Raw genomic sequence first — 18,654 nt, forward strand, 5'->3', positions numbered from 1 at the left:
TTCCCCGCTGCCTGGTTTCTATTTTTCTTCCTCTAAAGACTGTGTTTTAACCTGAACTTTTTTCTGGTCTGTTTATAGAAAACAAAGCTCGTTGCCTGTTGCCCTGGTGGGGACTGTGGAACTCTTAGTCTCTGCTTAACAGTTGGGTCTTTGGCCAGGTGTGGAGAGTAGGGCAGTCTGCTCTGCTTCGCATTCCCACGTAGCAGTTGCCAGGCTGGGGGAGTAGCACCCGCACACCCTGGGAGCAGAGTCTCCTGTGCTGAGCCGGGGAACCCTGTATCTGACCTCGTCACATCCTGGGGGAGAGGCCCTTGGGGAAGAGTCCTCAAACGGCTTTTTAGGTGGAAGCCTTCTGACCTAGATGAAGTATAGAGACGTAGGTAAGCGTTTTCTCAGAAAATGCCAGACAGTAAAAACTAAATCCCAACCATAAACTGCGAATATGAGAGATATTGTATTGAATATAAAATATTGCTGTATTGAATATTTTAAATGTTTAAACATGTGCTTAGTAGAAAAGAGTATATGTTCATTGTAAATAAGTAAAAAAAAAAAAAACAAAAAGGGAAAAAGGAAAATTTATCTGCAGTCCTTTTACCCAGTGCTAACATCACTGTTAATTTTTGCTAATCATAATCATATTTAACTTCTAGTGTACACACATACACGACTTTTTTTGTACAAAGCTAGGGGTCATTATACATACTGTTTGTAATCTGATTTTTTCCCTTTTTTAAAAAATTTTTTCTAATGTTTATTTATTTTTGAGAGAGAGGGAGACAGAGTGCGAGTGGAAGAGGGACAGTGAGAGGGAGAGATACAGAATCGGAAGCAGACTCCAGGCCCGGAGCTGTCAGCACAGAGCCCGATGCAGGGCTCGAAATCACAAGCTGGGAGATCATGACCTGAGCCGAAGTCAGACGCTTAACCTACTGAGCCACCCAGGCGCCCCTGTAATCTGGTTTTTTTCACTCAATATTTTTTAATGTATTCTTACATGGAATCATTTTTGATGATCACTTAGTATTCCTTTATATGCCAAGATTTCTTTAGCCAGTCTTTGCTTTATTGAACCAAGGGACTATTCTCAACTTCTGCCTTACTGCAAACAGTGACGTGGTTCCTTATAGCAGAATTGTTGCATAGATTGCCTTTGGTTGAATATATTGACGAATCAAAAACCCATACTTTGGGTGTGTTGGGTGACTGATAGGGATCTTGGGAATGTAGGAGCCTCTCTTTCTCAAGAAGAATACTCATTTTATGCTTTTCCAATGAAAAGTTGGAGTGAAATCCTGCTCTTCCGGTTTCAGAAGGGGGTGATGATGGGGAGTTGTAGTATGTGAGGCTGAGGACAGCTAACACAATGTTTACACTTTGTGGAAGATGGTAAGTTAGAAGAGAAACTGGGTAAGCATGGCTTGGGCAGTGGGATCCTAGTATTATTGTTCTGTGATCACAAGATGAGCTGGACTCTGGAGGGTACTTTTGGGAGTCAGCTGTTGGGTTAGCTGTTTTTGGTGCAGATCAAGGAAGGAGTCCTAACCAGCTGCAGCCGTACTGACCCTTCTCTTCTCATCAACTCTCCCAGTGGTAATGTCAGTATATGATACAGCATATGATACATTGCAACATATGATAAGTATATGATCTGGCCAGAGAAGACTACAGAACTAGCAGTCCGTGCTCTCAGCCTATAGTGGTGATTTACAGGCTACCCCAGGGCAGTTGCAGCTCATGGCAGCTCGAGACTAAGATAGTCTCCACCCCAAGGACTGTGAAATAGGTATGTCAGACATAACATCTCTTTTTTTTTTTTTTTTTTTAATTTTTTTTTTTCAACGTTTATTTATTTTTGGGACAGAGACAGAGCATGAACGGGGGAGGGGCAGAGAGAGAGGGAGACACAGAATCGGAAACAGGCCCCAGGCTCTGAGCCATCAGCCCAGAGCCCGACGCGGGGCTCGAACTCACGGACCGCGAGATCGTGACCTGGCTGAAGTCAGACGCTTAACCGACTGCGCCACCCAGGCGCCCCAGACATAACATCTCTAAATCCATACTCTCCCCTAAATCTGGTCTTTCTTTATTCTTCTCATCTTGGTAAATGGCAGCTTTGACTTTTGGGTAGCTTGTGTCAAAATTCTTGGGGTTATCCTTGACTCCTTTTTCTCACACCTCCATAGCTAGTTCATCAGCAGCTCATGTCTTCTTTACCTTCAAAATAAATGCAGATACAACTCTTTCTTACCACCACACTCTAGGCTAACTCGTTACAATGCCTTCTGACTAATTTCTCGAGTTCCTCCTTCCTCCTGCTCCCCAGTCTGTTTTCAGCACCACAATTGGAATGATCTTTTTAAAACATCAGTGAGGTCATGTCACTTCTTTGTTTAAAACCTTCTGATGGCTGCTGCTCTCACTGAGAGTAAAAGCCAAAGCTTTAACAACATCCTGCAACGCTCTGAATGATCTGAGACCAACTCCATCCCCCTTAACTCTGACTGCAGCTCCTGCTGCTCTCCTCCTACCTGATACACTCTAGTCACATTGGTATCCTTGCTGTTCCTCACACAAGCCAAGCACTCATGTCTAAGGGTCTTTGCGCTTGCTTTCCTCTTAACGTGTAGCACTGTGTCTGCAGAGCGCTGTGTGGCTGTAAGGGTGACACTCCCTTCTAAGTGTCACCTTGTTAGAGGGTCTTCCCTAGCTACTTTGTATAAGATGTTCCCTTCCTTTGTTTACTTTTCACTCCGCCTTATTCTCCATTGCAGGGAAAAATAACAACTCTTGGATATCTAGCATGTATTGGTCCCTGGAGTAGGTACTTGTATATAGTATTTCATGAAGTTCTCACAATAAGCCTGCCAAGTAGGTATTACCCCCTTTGATTTTTTTAAAAGAGGTGACTGAGGCTCAAGAGAAGATTGAAAACTGATGATAAACTCATACGAGGCATCTCCATGGCTGACCTAGAATATTAGTATATGGATGTGTCATCAGAGAGAATCTGTAGGAACTTTGACCATTTAGAAACCCTAAAAGATAGAGATTTTCTCCAGCTTCTAGTGGTCAATACTAAGAAACATAAAACGTCTCAAGGACTTGTCAGTAGCAGCAACATGTGCAATTTCATTGCTGGTCCAGATTGGTCACGTGTTCGGCCCCTCCTTGATGCCCATTCACCAGATACTTACTGAACATGTCTGTATTATACTGTCTTGCACACACAACAAGAAAGATCCAGACTTGTAAGGCAAACGTCCTAGTTTGGGAGGCAGTTTGTGGCGTGTACGAAGACGTGAGAAGCAACATAAGTTAATTTGAACCTTGTAATTAAGGAGGAACTCTTGAAATTTTGTTGAGCTGGTAGCATTCCAGTGAAGGCAGTGCTTCAGGAGCGCTGACTTAGCATTAACATATTATATTTCCTAAGCATGTCGTATGGAACTCTAGTTTTATAGGTTCTTAGTTGTTAGGTAAAAGAAAAAGAGTTTCATAATCATTTAAGTTATGGTAAAGCAATGTTAGAATCCAATACTGCAAGACTTATTGAAGCTTTTACTATAGTGTACACTGTGAGAATAGCCTTCACAGTCTTTCCCGAACTTTCTTCACCCTTAATCTTTTTTGATTTATTGAATATCTTGCAGGATATATTCAGTATTCAGCCATTAAAAAAAAAAAAGGTAAAAAACCTGGGTGTGGGATGAGCAAGAGGTTAGAAGACAGTTGCTATTGGGATTATCCAGAAGTAAAATAAAGAGTACAGATGAGGGTAAAAGCAGTAGAGTAGAGCTGGTTACATTTTGAGAGAAACATCGTAGACGTTGAAACCAACTAGAGCCAACCGGGGCAAAGAAGGTGATCTTAGATCACTTGTGTGGCTGCTAGGTGCCTAAATTCAGAAGGTTAAGTAATTTATTTACCCAAGGTCGTGGAGCTAGTAAAGCAGTGGAAGATTAGAGCCCTTCCTTTTCTTTTTTTTTAACATTTATTTATTTTTGAGACAGAGAGAGACAAAGCATGAACGGGGGAGGGTCAGAGTGAGGGAGACACAGAATCTGAAACAGGCTCCAGGCTCTGAGCTGTCAGCACAGAGCCCGACGCGGGGCTCGAACTCACAGACCGCGAGATCGTTACCTGAGCCGAAGTCGGACGCTTAACCGACTGAGCCACCCAGGCGCCCCGAGCCCTTCCTTTTCTGTTGGACTTTAAAACTTCATGTTCTGGGGTGCCTGGCTGGCTCAGTCGGTGGAGTATGCAACTCTTGATCTCAGGGTCGTGAGTTCGAATCCCACGCTGGGCATAGTGTTTACTTAAGAAAAATAAATTTAAAGAGGTGCCTGGGTAGCTCAGTAAGTTAAGCATCCATCTCTTGATTTCAGCTCAGGTCATGATCTAATGGTTCGTGAGTTTGGGCTCTGCACTGACAGTGTCTTCTGACTGACACTGACCGCCCTCCCTCTCAAAATAAGTAAATAAACTTAAAAAAAAAAGGAATTAAAACAAATTAAAAAAAAAAACCCTCATGTTCTAATGAATGGTTTGATGTCTAGGATTTGCTTCAAAATAATTTGTGGATAGGGGCACCTGGGTGGCTCACTTAAGTGTCCGACTCTTGATTTAGGCTCAGGTCATTATCCTAGGGTCGTGGGACCGAGCCTTATGTCAGGCTCCTTGCTGATCGAAGAGCCTGCTTAAGATTTTCTGTCTCTCTGTCTCTCTGTCTCTCTCTCTCTGCCCCTCTCCCCTGCTCGTGTTCTCTCTCTGTCTAAAATAAAATAAAATAAAATAAAATAAAATAAAATAAAATAAAATAAAATTTGTGGATAGAAGTATAAATGAAAAAAAGAGGCCAAATACTGATTATTAAATCTGAGTAATGGATTCATTGAATTCATTATAGTATTCTACTTTTGTATATGCATGAAATTTTCTATAGTAAGTTGTGGTTAAAGGAGTAATAAATAGTCATCCTGAAAGGAAGCAAAACAAAATTCTGTGTCCTTTCTGCTGCATTATAGTGCCTAAATGATTGGAAAATAACTGAACTATAGTATTTATGAAGTTAAGCTCTTGTAGGCACTAACCATTTTCCAGGCACTGTGCTAAGCTCTTTACTTGCATTTTCTCATTGAAACCCCAATAAACCTATATGCAGATTGGGGAAATGATGAAAAGGAAAGATGTTGAGTTCATGTTATGGCTTAGTGTAAAAAAAAGCTTAATTATCATCTTCAAAATACATGTGTGTGACTGTATAGCTCTAGGTAATACTAACCAAGGATCTGTTTAGCAACAGGTCCTCTCTTTCCTTAGACTCTAAAGAGCTTTCCTAAAGCTCTAATTAGTTAATGGTACCAAGCATTTATGTCATAAATAGATGTAAGCAGTGCTTATTCTGGCATCCCCAGGTAGATTAAGCTTTGTGATCTTCTTTGTCTTCCTCCCCATGTTGTCTGACCAAGAACTAAGTGAAGAACTTTTCAACAAGCTACCGCTGGAGCCACTCTGGCTTGACTGGGGAATGAATTATTGTAAGTCACATTATAAAGTCAGTGTTTTAAGTCTCACGTCACATCCCATTCATCCTTCCAGGCATCTTTACTTTCTTTCTGGATGTAGGAGCCTAGGAAACTTCATCATTCATAAAATAGGTTGTTGAGATTAAAGATGGGGCTTAAATTGTCCAGCTTTTGGAACTGCTGGCTTTTGTCTCCTTGTTTATTTGTTCAATGACATCTTTGGAGTGATGTTTATTGTATACATAATTGCCCCAAAATGTTTTAAATGGAAAATATAGAAAAGCACAAGAGAGTAAAAATCACCTGCAAACTACCACCTAAAATTAAATAGTGTTAATAGTTTAGTTTATATCCTTCCAGTCTTTTTCCCCCTTGTGCTTATATATCTGTACTTACTCTTTTCTTTTCATAAAATTGGGACTGTACGGTATATGCTTTGTTCCTTTTTAATGTTTTTTATATACTCTTTGTGTGTGTGTGTGTGTGTGTGTGTGTGTGTGTGTGTGTGTGTGTATACATGTATACCCACGTACATGCACACACATCTACATAGTTTTCGGGGAAATATTGCCTTTGTTGTTTGGTTGTCTTGAAAATATTTATTTTCAGGGCTACCAGTCACTAATTTATTGAAAAGCATACTTGATCTTCTATTTTCAAAGTATCAACATGAGGAATTTTTGAAAAGCCAAAACTATTGACCTATACTTAAGACGTAGAAATTAGGACTGCTTACCAATATGTATTTTCTTTTTCACACAATTGTATTTTATTTCTAAATTTACAATAATTATTAAGAATTAATTTTATATTAAGTGTTTTCAGTGCTCACCATCAGTCCTTTTACTCTATGGCTTTTCCATTCTTACTATGTTCTTTGATTCATCTGTTATTATTATTTTTTTAATGTTTATTTATTTATTTTTTTTTTTTTTTCAACGTTTATTTATTTTTGGGACAGAGAGAGACAGAGCATGAACGGGCGAGGGGCAGAGAGAGAGGGAGACACAGAATCGGAAACAGGCTCCAGGCTCTGAGCCATCAGCCCAGAGCCCGACGCGGGGCTCGAACTCACGGACCGCGAGATCGTGACCTGGCTGAAGTCAGACGCTTAACCGACTGCGCCACCCAGGCGCCCCTGTTCATTTATTTTTGAGAGAGAGACAGCATGCGAGCAGGTGAGGGGCAGAGAGAGAGGGAAACACAGAATCGGAAGCAGGCTCCAGGCTCTGAGCTGTCAGCACAGAGCCCGACGTGGGGCTCGAACTCACAAACTGTGAGATCATGACCTAAGCCAAAAATCAGATGCCTAACCGACTGAGCCACCCAGGTGTCCTGATTCACCTGTTATTCAAATGTTATTCATTTGAGGAATGTTTTCATCAAAGATGACGTGGATGCTTTTTAAAATTTTTTTTTTAACGTTTATTTATTTATTTTTGGGACAGAGAGACACAGAGCATGAACGGGGGAGGGGCAGAGAGAGAGGGAGACACAGAATCGGAAACAGGCTCCGAGCCATCAGCCCAGAGCCCGACGCGGGGCTCGAACTCACGGACCGCAAGATCGTGACCTGGCTGAAGTCGGACGCTCAACCGACTGCGCCACCCAGGCGCCCCAACGTGGATGCTTTTTAAACATTAAGGTGACTTTTATAAAATGTAGTAGTAATACACATACTTATGCAAAGGAATCAGATGATTCACAAAAATATTTAAAGTCAAAGACTACACTCCAGGGATAACTGCTGTTAACAATTTGGTATTTACCTTTTTCTTTATTTTTTTAAGTTAATTGTTTTATTTTGAGGGGGAGAGAGAGAGCATGTGCAAGCAGGGGAGGGGCAGAGAGAGAGGGAGAGAGAGAATCCCAAGCAGGCTTCATGCTCAGCCTGGGAGCCTGAGGTGGGGTTCGATCTTACAACCATGAGATCATGACCTGAGCTGATATCAAGAGTCGGACATTTAACCAACCTAGCCACCCAGACACCCCCAAAACAAGCTTTTGTTTTTTTTTAATGTTTTAATGTTTATTTTTGAGAGAGAGAGAGAGAAAGCGAAAGCATGAGCAGGGGAGGGATGGCAGAGAGAAAGGGAGACACCGAATCTGAAGCAGGCTCCAGGGTCTGAGCTGTCAGCACAGAGCCCCACGTGGGGCTCGAACTCACAAACCATGAGATCGTGACCTGAGCCGAAGTCAGAAGCTTAACTGACTGAGCCACCCAGGTGCCCCAAAACGAGCTTTTTAATAAGCAGATACAGTTCTGTCTTTGGACTAGAAAAGTTTTCATTTCTTGTGTCCTTATTTGCTAATATTATGTTTATTATTTTCTTCGTTGTCTTCTACATCTCTTTTTCTGTCATCATTGTAATCTCATTTTGCTTTGCCGCTGCATCCCCAAAGAGCTTCTCAAGTTTATCCTTTCTGTAATTGATTCGGATTTTTATAATGCTGATTCTACTTTTCACTGCTTCTAATTTGGTTTTTAAGACTGCTATTGCATTATATGTTCTTTTACATTATTTCCCCGTCTTATCCTATAACCTTTATATTTTTGCCTGCCTTTTCTCCAGGTCCCTTTAACTTTGGTTTGTCATTTTTCTTTTATCATACTTCACAATGTCTATGATTTTAAACATCAGATATAAGAATATCTTTTTCATTTTACATTACCTCCCACAAACTGTGGTACACTCCTTTCATAGACCCCAACTTGGATTTCTACAGTCTGATTCTGGCCATTTATATTTCTTTGAACAAAGAAAGGTTTCTTCAGATCTCATATTTGCTCCAAAATAGGTTATGTTGATTCTTTTTTTTTTTTTAATTTTTTTTTTTTAATGTTTATTTTTGAGACAGAGAGAGACAGAGCGTGAATGGGGGAGGGGCAGAGAGAGAGGGAGACACAGAATCGGAAGCAGGCTCCAGGCTCTGAGCCATCAGCCCAGAGCCCGACGCGGGGCTCGAACTCACAGACCGTGAGATCGTGACCTGAGCTGAAGTCGGGCGCTCAACTGACTGAGCCACCCAGGCGCCCCAGATTATGTTGATTCTTATGTGACTCCTTCTTTGTCTACAAATACTCTTTAGAATCTCCTTCTCAAGTCTACAACTGCTTGATAGAAGTTTATATTACCGAGTCACCACCCTGAAGAGAGTGGGGAGGAAGTCAGGTGGTATGCAATCTTAACAAATGAATTTATTTTCTACATTTTCTATTCTGTATAAAGTGGAGCTACTATACCAGAGCTGTTTCCTGTGTCTGATTTCTGTTTCACATAAATGATATGGCAGTTTCTGACCTCCTCCTTGGAGCTGTAGCCTACCATGTCAAGAAGAAATTCTACTCTCTGGTCACTTCCCATTTAGTATGGTAGTTTCCCTTGAGCTTGTCTGAACTGCTGATTGTGAGTGGTACTGATTTATAGTGGTGAAAAAGCTGCCAAGTGGCATTCTGCCTCTGCCCCCATGTCCTCACACTTTGTGGTAGACAGAATAATGGCCCCTTAAAGATGGTCCACGTCTTAATTCCTGAAACCTGTTCAATGTTACCTTACAAGGCAAAAATGCCTTTGCAGGTGTGATTAAGTGTCTTGAGGTGGGAAGATGATCCTAGGTTTCCGAGGTTGATTAATGTAATCATAAAAGTCCTTATAAGGAGGCAGGGGTGTCAAGAGTCAGAAAAAGGAGATGTGATGATGGAACTAGTGGTCTAGAGAGAGGGATTTGGAGACAGTATACTGCTGGCCTTGAACATGGGGGAAGGGACTGTGAGCCAAGGAATGCAGGTGGCCTCTAGATGCTAGAAAAGGCAGGGAAGCATATTCTCCTGCAGAGCCTCCAGAAAGAACACTGTCAACACGTCGACTGACAAAACTGACAACACCCTGTGAACACCTTGATGTTAGGATCTCTGACCTTTAGAACTGTAAGGTAATACATTGTATTGCAGCAATAGGAAACTAACATACCCTTCCATACTGGAGAATTTTGCCAGTCTCTTCATTGTTTACTTCTCCCGCTACTTTCTTTTTCTTTTTGAACCTTTTTAATTATGCAAGATACATGTGGAAATACATTAAACAAAAAGAATTCGAAGTGAGGAACTATATAACCACCAAGCCGGTCTAGAAATAGAACAACACAAGGGTAGTAATTATCAGTTACATTCAGTTTATGTTGGAGGTCCTAGCCAGTACAGGAAGGCAGGAAAAGGAAAGTATTAAAAAGGTGATTGGAAAGGGAAAAAAAAGTTGTCTTTATTTGCAAATAATGTGATGAATACTTAGAAAATCTGAAAGAAAATAAGGATAAATTAATAGGATTAAGTGAATTTAGCAAAGTTGATTGATCATAAAGTCAGTATACAAAAATCAGTTCCAGGGGCGCCTGAGTGGCTCACTCAGTGAAGCGTCCAGCTCTTGACTTTGGCTCCAGTCATGATCTTGTGGTTCCTGAGATCAAGCCTCGTGTCAGACTCCATGCTGACAGCATGGAGCCTGCTTGGGATTCTCTCTCTCTGTCTCTCTCTGCCTGCTCTCTCTCCCTGCTCACATGCACACACATTCTAAACAAACAAACCAGCACCTTAAAAAATCAATTCCATATCTACATACTGACATCAAATGAATTTTTTTTAAGTTGATTTCTTAAAAAATAGAAAATAAAAGTGGATTTGTTAGGAATGCAGGCTGTCAATTGGCTCTTAATGACCTGCTTCCAATTGTCTTCTATCCATCTGGCAGTAATTCTTTATGATTTATGGGAGATGGATGGCATTTTCTCATTTAAGAGCTATTGACTGTCTGCCATGCATCAGGCACCATTCTGGATACCACAACCATAGCAGCAAACACAGTAGACAAAGGAGGGATCACAAGGCATATGGAGGAGCTATTCTGTGTATTCAGTTTGGGCACTTCAGTTGAGATATTGGAAGTAGAATTATTTAACTCTGAGGTCTATAGTTTTTAAGTGTTTTGTTTTTTTTACAAAAATAACCTCTCGGGGCGCCTGGGTGGCGCAGTCGGTTAAGCGTCCGACTTCAGCCAGGTCACGATCTCGCGGTCCGTGAGTTCGAGCCCCGCGTCGGGCTCTGGGCTGATGGCTCAGAGCCTGGAGCCTGTTTCCGATTCTGTGTCTCCCTCTCTCTCTGCCCCTCCCCCATTCATGCTCTGTCTCTCTCTCTGTCCCAAAAATAAACGTTGAAAAAAAAAAAATTAAAAAAAAAAAATAACCTCTCTTTGTATTATAAAATAGGTGTTCATCTTAGAAATACTAGAAAAATCAAGATTATCAATAAGGGAAAGAAAAGACTCTGTGATCCTTCTGGTTGGATGGATGGACAGACAGACAGACATGTGAACTCTTTTTGCTTTTTAGCAGAAATAGGATCAAACCATATATATACTGTTTTGTAATCCACTTTGTTCACTTAGCAATAAATATATTCTGCATATGTTTCCATGTTCACCTATAACATGAATTTTAATGGCTGTGTTATATTAACTGGCATGGACATACCATAATATTTGCTGAGTCCTCAACCATTAGGCATTTTGGGAAGTTACTGACTTTTCAGTTTTATAAATGATGCCTTCTCAGGCAGAAGTCTTTATATACACCTTTTGTTCATTTTTGAAGTACAATTACTAGGTCAAGGAGGGTATGCAGATTTTAAGACTTTTGATAGATAATGCTACATTGCCCTCCAAAAAAAGATTGTATGCCATGTAAACTGCAGAATATAAGAGTATTTATTTTCTAGCTTCCTCATCAAGGTTGAATGATTTAATTTTTCCCGACTTTGCCAGAGATGGGCAAAAAACGATATTTCATTGTTTTGATTTTCCTTCTTTGATTACCAATAGGGTAATTATGCTTGGGGCGCCTGGGTGGCGCAGTCGGTTAAGCGTCCGACTTCAGCCAGGTCACGATCTCGCGGTCCGTGAGTTTGAGCCCCGCGTCGGGCTCTGGGCTGATGGCTCAGAGCCTGGAGCCTGTTTCCGATTCTGTGTCTCCCTCTCTCTCTGCCCCTCCCCCGTTCATGCTCTGTCTCTCTCTGTCCCAAAAATAAAAATTTAAAAAAAAAAAAAAAAAGTTGAAAAAAAATAAAAGTATTATGCTTATTGGTTATATAATTGGTATTATATTTCTTATAAACTGCCTTATGTTCTTTGCCCATTTTACTATTAGAATACTCACCCATTTTTTCTTTTTTCTTTTTTTTTTTTAATGTTTATTTATTAGAGAGAGAGAGAGAGAGAGAGAGAGAGCGCATGAGCATGGGAGGGGCAGAGAAAGGAGAAGACGCAGAATCTGAATCAGGCTCCAGGCTCTAGGCTCTGAGCTGTCAGCACAGTAGGGCTCAAACCCACAAACCGCGAGATCATGACCTGAGCCGATGTCAGACGCTCAACCGACTGAGCCACCCAGGCACCCCATCACCCATTTTTTTCTTAATGTTTTGCAGTAGCTGTATACGAATAACTTTTGAACTTTTCTTTGGTTACCCTTGTACAGGAGGTGTTTTCTCTGTATATTGAATGAGATGAGAACTTTTGGATACTTGGAGAGGCACAGCATTCTATTTTTTAGGTAATAAGAACATGGATGTCCCTTTGTCACACCATGCTAGATTAGATCTTTTGTTTGTTTTCACCCTTTGAGTCAGTTTCTCCTCATACTTCCCTATCAGTCCATAGACATCTAAAGAAAAATCATGTCCAGCCAGATATTTAGAATAAACTGTGAACTGTATCTACTTCCTTTTCTGTTTTGCCTATTTAATTGAAGGAGCCCTTGAGATGGGTATAAACTAGGTAAAATTGTATGGTGTTTTGAGAAGTCCTCTGGTTTCTATCTAGCAAATGTTGTAAAACTTTTTCCCCTTCTCACTGTAAGTGCAGTAAATACCTCGATGGCTTACTTTATTTGATGATTCATTCCACCAGTGGCCCCTTGGCACTAACTGTTTGTATCATGTATATCTCTGCCTACCTCATTTTTGCCCTCCCTCACCTTTTTTGTGCTCTCTCTCACCTCTTTACTAATTGCTTTTAAATTTGTAGAATTACTGATTACTACTTCCATTTACTCCAGTACTTTCAGATTTATTAGTTACTCCCTAATTTACAAATTACAAATCTCATTCCCCAAACGGGCTCTGTTGAACTCGGCTACCTTACGTTCATGCTGTGGATAGGTCATGAGTAGGTGTTCTTTTCTGTAATTCTTAAACTTTAGCATTCATCACAATCACCTGAAGGGCTTGTTAAAATACGCAGTTGCTGGACCCAATCCCCAGTGTTTTTTTGATTGTTTGAGAGGAAAAAAGGTAGAAAAATTGCATTTCTAACAAGTTCCCAGGTGATGCCGATGGTTTGGGTTCCACACTTTGAGAACCACTGGTTTTTAGGAACTTGGTAGCTTCCAAGGTTGTAGTTATCAGGCAAAGATTTGGGCCCAGGTAAAAATAATAAAGATTTCTGTTATAAATAGTCTTCCTCGGGGCACCTGGGTGGCTCAGTCAGTTGAGCGTCTGGCTTCGTTCAGGTCATGATCTCACAGTTGGTGGGTTTGAGCCCCGCGTCGGGCTCTGTGCTTGACAGCTCAGAGCCTGGAGCCTGTTTCAGATTCTGTGTCTCACTCTCTCTCTGCCCCTCCCCTGTTCACACTCTGTCTCTGTCTCAAGAATAAATAAACATTAAAAAAAATTAAAAAAAAAATAGTCTTCCTCATTCTATCTTTAACTTTGGAATGTAGGGCATATTACCTAAGAGTGCATATACTTTGCCTCCATATTGCCAGACAGCTTTCTGAGCTCTTCAGAAAGAAGTTATATTCAGAATGCTATAAATATGTTTTTCCTGAGTATATATGAAGAGTCACATGTCTGGATTTCTTTTCCCAAGAGGACCCTGAGGGAACCATCTGACTTTTAAGGAGTGTCTCTCATGTGCTAGATACTGTTTTAATGCTTTACATTATCTCATTTAAATGTCACAAAAGCCCCATGGGAATTTGAACTTTATGAAAGAACTTGCCCAGGATGACACAGGTAAGAATGAAGGAATCAAATCCAAGCAAGTCACACACACTCTTAATTGAATAAAAATGCAGTAATACACTGGTTGAACAAACAGTTGTTAGTACCTTCAGTTCTCTTCATAACTTTGACAGTTCTTTTATTTTCACTTGGAACTTGACTCCTCACCATGAGCTTGGGAATTTTTTACCTGGTTTAGGGATATTACCTGATCTCCCATAATAGTTCTTCAAAATGAACAAAGAAGGAAAAGTTCACAGGAGAATGGATGTTCAGAATGAATTTATCTACTTCTTTCTCTCTGTGTTGGATGTTCTTCAAATCTTGGAATGCCCTGGAGTCCAAAAGTACCTTAGTGTCTAGAATATGAGTCTTTGGAGAGAGAACTTGATTTATTTTTGGCAAACCCTTGAGTGTTCTCTAAGAGGGACTGAATATATGCAAAGGATGATCTACATCATTTTGGAAGGGTGTCCGAGGACAAAAAAAAATCTAAGAGTAGTGATAGTGCAACTTGTAAGGACCAAAAAATTGGAACAACGTCCTGGGCTACAAACTTTGCCGCCAGGATTGTTTGTAGATGAACAGGGATTCATGGATTTGGCTGATGGGGGTAACTGATGCATAAAAACCTGAAGGTCAGCAATGGAAGTTTGCCTACCTATCTATATGCATACATATAAACCATCTTTGGCTCAAGACTTAATGAATATGGGCCATAATAAAAAATAACTTTGAAACGGGTAAGAAGAAAAAGTATGATACCTAGAGAGAGGACTTTGCTATTGACATAAACTTCTGCCTCTATACTTCCTGCCCCACCCTTTATTTTCTTTAATGTACTTCTCATATATGTAAAAGAATATTGTTTTTACTTCATAATTTTAGATATCTGAAAAAAGTAATCTTTATTGGTAATACTTTTACTTTTATTAGTCAACTTGTTTATGTATAATTTACATACAATAAAATCATACATTCGAATGTATTGATAGTATATATATCCCTGTGTAATGACCACCCCAATCAAAATACAGAATGTCTCCATCCCCCAAAATGTTCCTTAAGTGCCCCTTTACAGTTAATCTCCTCAGTCCAACTCCCCATCCTAGGCAACCACTGATCTAATTATTCTTATTAAAGATTAGTTTTGCCTATTTTAGAATTTCATATAAGTGGAATCATAAAGTATATGCTTTTATGTCTTTGTTCTTTCACTCAGCATATCTATGAGATTCATCCATGTTGTGTTCTTCTAGCAATTCATTCCCTTTATTGAGGAGTAGTATTCCATTATATGGATATATCACATTCTGTTTATTCATTCACTTTGGGCTCAGACACATTTGGGTTTTTATTTTTTGGCTGTTATGAATAAAGATGCTGTGAACAAATGTACAAGTCTTTTTGTGGACATAATGTTTTCATTTCTCTGGGGGCAAATAGCTAGAAGTAGAATTGCTCAAATGATTAAGTATATTGTAAACTTCAAGGAAACTACCAAACTGTTTTCCAACGTGATTGTACCACGTTATACTCTCACTAGCCATGCCTGAGAATTCCAGTTGTTTCAGATCCTTGCCAACATTTGGTATTTCTGGTCTTTAGAGTTTTAGCCATTCTAGTAAAGTGTGACAGGGTCTTATGCTAGTTTTGTTGGCATTTGTGTAATTAATGATGAGCATCTTTTCATGTGGTTTGTTAGTACTTCATCCTCATTTGAGAAATGGCCAAATCTATAGCCCATTTTTAAAGTTTGGGATATTGATGTTTTCTTAGAGAGTGGTAAAAGTTCCTTGTGTATTCTGTGCACAAGTCCTTGTCAGATAGGTGTCCTGTGAATATTTTTTTCACTGTGTATGGCTAGCCTTTTTTTTTTTTTTAAGACAGAATCTTGGAAAGCAAATGTTTTTAATTTTGATAAAATTCAGTTTTTTAAGATTTTCCTTTAAGGATTATCACCTTTTCTGTTTTTTTGTTTTGTTTTTGTTTTAATTTTAATGTTTATTTATTTTTGAAAGAGAGAAAGCGAGAGAGACAGTGCACGAGCGGGGGGAAGGGCAGAGAGAGAGGGAGACACAGAATCTGAAGCAGGCTCCAGGCTCTGCTTTATCAGAGAGCCTCTGAAGGCACCTGGTTTCTGTTGAATATTTTTAAAAAGGCAGTAAAATGGCAACTGTAAGGTTGCATGATGGGTAGCAATAAGGCAGGGGGTGCAGGGGAGATTCATGGAGATGTTTGGGGAGGAGACACATGGGGAGAAGTGGGTATGGAAATATAAAAATATGGAACGCTTCACGAATTGTGTGTAATCCTTGCGCAGGGGCCATGCCGGTCTTCTCTGTTTCGTTCCAGTATTAGTACATGTGCTGTGGAAACAAGCACAGTATTGTACCTTTTTACACTTCACACCTACACACCTGTTCTTCTTGTTTCCTGCTTTGCACTTTACAAATGTAGCAATCTTGGGGCGGCTGGGTGGCTCAGTTGGTTGAGCATCTGACTTCAGCCCAGGGCACGATCTCACAGTTCGTGGGTTCGCACCCTGCATTGGGCTCTGTGCTGACAGCTCAGAACCTGGAGCCTGCTTTGGATTCTGTGTCTCCTTCTCTCTCTGTCCCTCCCCTGCTTGTGCACTCTCTCTCTCTCTCTCTCTCTCTCTCTAAAATAAATAAACATTAAAAAATTAAAAAAACAAAAACAAATGTAGCAATCTTTAAACAGTATAATTCCATTTACCCATTCCCTCTTGGTTAGTGTGATTGTCTTCTGTTTGACTTTTCATATGGTATGAATCCTACCATACCCTATTATTATTTTTACTTAAATAGTTTTCTTTTAAGTAAATTACAAACAAAAAGAAAATACAGACTTTTCTATTTATCTACTTATTTACTGGTGCTCTTCATTCTTTTCAGTAGATCCGAGTTTCCAGCTGATAATTATTTCTCTTGAGCCTATAGGACACAAGCAGGTGGCTGGTGACAAATTCCTGTAGCTTTTGTTTAGCTAAAAATGCCTCTCTCTCTCTCTCTCTCTCTTTTTTATCTTTGGTTCTGAAGGATTTTTTAAAAAACTGGATATAGAATTCTGGATTGAAGTTTTTTTCTTTCAGCATCTTTGAAATGTGGTTCTCTTATTACCTGGCACCCACTGTTTTCTCGTGAGAAATCAGCATTCATATGTCTCTTTGTATAATGTATCTTGTGGGGGGAGGCTGCTTTGAATATTTTCTTTTTATCTTTGGTTTTCAGAAGTTTGGTTGAGATGTGCACAGGTGTAGTTCTTTTTACATGAATCCTCCTTAATGTTCAGTGACCTTTTTGGATCTGTAAGTTGGTGTTTTTCATCAAATTCAGGGTATCTTCCAGTCATTATTCTTTTTTCTGCCCTACTTACCCTGTCTTCTCTTTCTGGAATTCCTATTATGTATATGTTAGAAATTTTTAGATAGTCTCACACATTTGTGAGGCTCTATCTTTTTTTTAATTTCAAAAAATGTTTATCTTTGAGAGAGAGAGCGCGCTAGTGGGAGAGGGCAGAGAGAGAGGGAGACAGAATCCGAAGCGGGCTCCAGGCTCTGAGCTGTCAGCACAGAGACCAACGCGGGACTTGAACCCATGGACCACGAGATCATGACCTGAGCTGATGTTGGACACTTAACCGACTGAGCCACCCAGGGGCCCCTTAAATTTTTGATGTTTATTTTTGAGAGAGAGAGAGACAGAGCGTGAGAGATGGAGGGGCAGAGAGAGAGGGAGACACAGAATCCGAAGCAGGCTCCAGGCTCTGAGTTGTCACCACAGAGCCCTCTGTGACGCTGAAACCCATGAACCGGGAGATCATGACCTGGAGGCTCTATTTATCTTTAGTGTTTTTTCTCTCTAGTCTTCCAATTACTTAGTTTCTATTGATCTGTCTTTTTAAGTTAATGGACTGTTCCTTTTCCATTTTCAATATAATGTAAAACTTATCGAGTGAACTCTTTATTTCACTACTTTTCAGTTTAAGAATTTCTACTTGGTTCTTTTTGATAATTACTTTTCTTGGCTGACATTTTCTATTGGTTTACTCATTAAGGCCATATTTCCCTTTAATTCTTTGAACATCTTATTAATACTTTGGACTTGTTTATAATTAGCTGTTTTAGTCTTTGCCTATCAATTCCAACATGTAGGCCATCTCACATTCAATTTCTGTTGAATGTAGATTGCATTTACCTGTTTCTTTGTGTCTAGTGGGTTTTGTTTATAGTCATTGGCACTGGCTAATTTGTTAGATTCTGGATCTTGTTACCTTCTTCTGGAGAGTATTGGTTTTTTGGGCGGGAGGGTTTTTTTTTTTGTTCGTTTGTTTTTCCTTAAAAAGGCAATTACATCACTGCTTGATCATCTTGAACTTCTGTATGCTTGGTTTTTTTACATATTATTAGGGCAGCTACTTAGGAACCTAGGATGTCCCCAAGCCCCAGCAATGTGGTGATAGTCAACCTCCAAGCCCTGTCTTCCCTGCAGATTTTGTTTTAGTCTGGGTTTTAGGATCTAATTAATGCAAATTTAGATTAACTCCCACTCTAGGGTGTGGCCTCTCTGGAGATTCAGCTGGTTGCCAGGGCATGTTAACAAGGTGTTAAAACCTCTCTACTCTGGCAGTTTTGGAACTCCCAACTCCTCCGTCCTAAGGCAGTGCTATTTCTACACTGTTGGATCTCTAACATCTTTCTGTACCACTCTCAACCCTGTAGCAGCTGCCTTCTGGTCAGCCCCTGGTGGTCTTGGCTGCATAGGTACAGTCCAGCCTTCACCCCATTATTCACTGAAGATTCTCACATGTGTTTCATGCTCTTTCTTTGTATAACTTCTTCCTGTCCATTTCCCTACTTGCTGATTCCGGCCCCTTCAGCTACCTCAAATTCTGCCTCTGCCTCCTCAACTCAACAGGACCACCATAATTTCCTTGGGATTCAGCTTTCTGTATCATGGTTGGAAAATTATTCCCAAGCAGAGGACTAAGTGATCAAGAGATCATTTTGTGAGTTTTTCTTCTCTCAGAGGTCACAGCCTTTTTTTCCCCCCTCAT

General features: G+C 40.2%; 1 protein-coding gene and 1 non-coding gene across 4 annotated transcripts in view; one reads left to right on the forward strand and one right to left on the reverse strand.

Moving 5' to 3' along the window:
• Positions 1-18,654, forward strand: part of SMG6 (SMG6 nonsense mediated mRNA decay factor) — a 230,829-nt gene that overhangs the window by 117,036 nt on the left and 95,139 nt on the right. The gene's annotated exons all lie outside the window — the stretch shown is intronic.
• LOC112855780 (U6 spliceosomal RNA) lies at positions 15,855-15,960 on the reverse strand. Its single transcript, XR_003223050.1, has one exon. It is a non-coding gene; the product is annotated as a U6 spliceosomal RNA (small nuclear RNA).

Source organism: Puma concolor, chromosome E1, assembly GCF_028749965.1.
Source record: "Puma concolor isolate L17-30 chromosome E1, mPumCon1.1.hap2, whole genome shotgun sequence".
In the NCBI taxonomy this organism is placed as follows: Eukaryota; Metazoa; Chordata; class Mammalia; order Carnivora; family Felidae; genus Puma; species Puma concolor.